Here is a 3,159-nt window from a genome sequence, read left to right on the forward strand (position 1 = left end):
ATATATATATTTATATATTTAGTCCTAGGAAGCTGGACCACTTCCTGTTGGCCTTGACACATTTCCTGTGTCCTTATGCTTATGAGGGGCAGACAAGCACCTCCACCCAGCCAAGCCTGCATCCAGGGACATGTTTCTGAGTTTTTGCTCATCATCAGCCTAGAGTCGCATGACTTGCTGGCTGAAGATGCCTGTCTAGCTCTCGTAAACGTATAATAATTCTAGTGAAACACATTCAGTGCTTACAAAAATTAGAAATGATACATTTCTTAATCTTTGAGAGAGACTTAAAGAAGCACTCAATGATTTGGTGGACTGTCTGAAGTTGTATACTGAAGAATTTCTCCCATGGAAACTTGAGCTTAAATCAAACAGAAAACCCAAAGGGATTTAGAATATAAATCAAAGTGAAAAATGGAGTTTATGGCTTTTATCTAATTGTTGATTTCTCTTTGAAAGACTAGTCTTGTCTTTCCTCTCACTTAGGGAGACTTCAGTGAAGAAGCAACTACTAAAAGAAAATGCCCCAAACACTCAAAGGAGTCATTCGGAAGACAGTGGCTACAACAACAACAAAAGTAACACAATAACAACACAATAACAACAACAACAACAGCAGCAACTCTTACATGATTCCAAATACAGAAGCTATTCCAAGAGAAACCTTGTTTGTTAACACGAAACTTTTTTTTTAATATCGCTTTCATATTTTGTCACAAGGCCAGCAATTTCAGGGAAGGAAGGCAAGGCAATTAGATTGACCCCAGTGTTCAGCTGGTACTTGTTTTATCGACCCTGAAGGGATGAAAGGTCAAGTCGAACGTGGCAGAATTTGAACTCGTATCATAATGACATGAAATTCCGCTGAGCATTTTGCCCAGCATGCTAACAATTCTGCCAGCTCATTGCCTTCATCTTTTTTAATATTCTTTTCTACTTTAGGCACAATGTCCAAAATATTTGGGGAGGGAGCCAGTCGATTAGATCGACCCTAGTACACAGCTGGTACTTAATTTATCGATCCCAAAAGGATGAAAGGCAAAGTCGATCTTGGCAGAATTTGAACTCAGAGTGTAAAGACAGCCAGGTAAAATGCTTAATGGCATTTCATCCATCCTTATGTTCTGAGTTCCAATTGCACTGAGGTTGACTTAGCCTTTTATCCTTTCAGGGTCGGTAAAATAACTACCAGTTAAGCACTGGAATTGATGTCATCGTCTTGCCCACCTCCTCCAATGTTTTTGGCTTTAAACCAAAATTTGGAACTGATATTAAATGAACAGAGAAAATATTTGGCTCTTTCCGAGGTACGAGAAAAAAAAGTGTAGAGGGAAGAATTTTGTGAGACTCAACAGTATTTCTCTAGCACAAGAGATAATCCAGGAGAAGGTGAAAAGAAAAATTAGACATCTCTGCTTATAAAAAGACAGAAGCAAATTAAATTTCCTCACATGTCAAGTTGTACAATTAGCCCTCCAGGACATGAATATATTGGAAGAAACTGAAACAAGCAACTGGAAAAAACAAAAGCTAAGGCACTATTTGCTGTACCTTTAAAAGTGAAAGTGAAACCAAAAAACTGATCACTGGTGTATTCCATTGCACTGAAACCAATCTTGATAATCTTTTTTGAAAAGTGGGCAGTGTGAGACATGGCTCATAATGAGGTAGGCTGCACTACTAAAAAGACAAATTCTAAGCAATTTTTTTGTTGGTGCTCCATTCAGAAATGCCTGCTGACTACATGTGGCTCACAGACCACAGTTTTCCCATGACTACATCGATCCATAAAAGCTTGCAGGAAAATGAAAACATTACAGTGAGTTAATTAGCTGAGAGAGCTGGGAAAACATTTTAGACAATGCAGTCTCAGGTATCCTGCAAAAAGTTATGATAGTCAGAATTGGACTGTCTTTGATCATAGATTTGCTTCTGCTTATTTAGGCCTTATCTGGAACTAAACAATAACAGCAACAACAATAACAACAACAGCAACAACAAAACTGCCATCTTATATTGTGCTGATTTGTAACAAATGGAAACAAAAAGAAAATCAAACATTTTCTTTGAAGATTTTTTTTCGCGCTTATTCTCTGTTCACATTTTTTTTTCTTCTCCTATCTTATCCCCATTTGCTGAACAGATTTCTTTGTAGTCAAAGTTTATACAGACATTTCTCCCGCTGCAATTCTCACGCCAATTAGAAACCAGCTTGACCATAAACTGGTTTAGTAATTGTCTGAGAGTTTTACATCAGCTATTTGGCAAATCGATTCTTCAGAACGTCTTCAGCGTAGAAAGAAGGGTCAAAGCAGTAGAAGTTGCTTTATTGTGTTATATTATTGTCGGCTCAAAAGAGTTATATTAAGTGACCATGCAAAGTGAAGTACATTTTGCTGTCTCAACTCCACTTCAAATAATCACTGGCACTTGTTGATATTATTGTTGTTTAACCCAAGGTCAATCTCCTCCCTCCCCCTCGTCTTATTGTTAAAACTATTCCAGAAGTGATCAGCCGATCTTTTTTCCTATATGAAGAGAATCTAGGACCGTTTTATCCGACAAGTCCTTTTTTAAGACATTGAAGTATAATTTGAGGAAAATTTGACTGCTATTTCTTGTTGGTATAGCAACTCACTTACACAGACCCTCTCCCTCATCATTATCGTTGTTTCATGCCTGTTTTCCATGCTGGCATGGGTCAAACATTTTGACAAGAGCCAACCAACCAAAGGACTGTATCAAGTTCCAATATCTGCTATGGCATGGTTTCTTATGACTGGATGCCCTTCCTAATGCCAACCACTTTACAAAGTGTACTGGGTGCTTTTTACATGGCACTGGAACCAATGGAGGTCACCAAGTAACTCACAAGACAAGACCCCGCTTAACTGAGAAAGGGGGTGTAGTACCAAGGGGGTGGCTTTAAGCTAAGTTTTGAGAAGAAGGGGTTAAAGGGTAGAAATGGGTGTCTCGCAATAAAGGAGATACATGGCTGGCAGTGGCCTGAGTTAACCTGAGCCAATTCAGGAAAATAATTCACCATCACATTTTAAATCTTTTGATACCAATCCACCTGAGACCACCAACGCAAATTATGAGCTCTTTAAAAATTAATGGTTATAAGTCATTAATTTTAAAGAGTTTGTAATTATATAA

General features: G+C 38.1%; 1 protein-coding gene across 1 annotated transcript in view; it reads right to left on the reverse strand.

Annotated features, from left to right (window-relative positions):
• Positions 1-3,159, reverse strand: part of LOC106870406 (otoferlin-like) — a 177,020-nt gene that overhangs the window by 21,922 nt on the left and 151,939 nt on the right. The gene's annotated exons all lie outside the window — the stretch shown is intronic.

The sequence above is a fragment of the Octopus bimaculoides genome, chromosome 23, assembly GCF_001194135.2.
Source record: "Octopus bimaculoides isolate UCB-OBI-ISO-001 chromosome 23, ASM119413v2, whole genome shotgun sequence".
NCBI classification, from domain to species: Eukaryota; Metazoa; Mollusca; class Cephalopoda; order Octopoda; family Octopodidae; genus Octopus; species Octopus bimaculoides.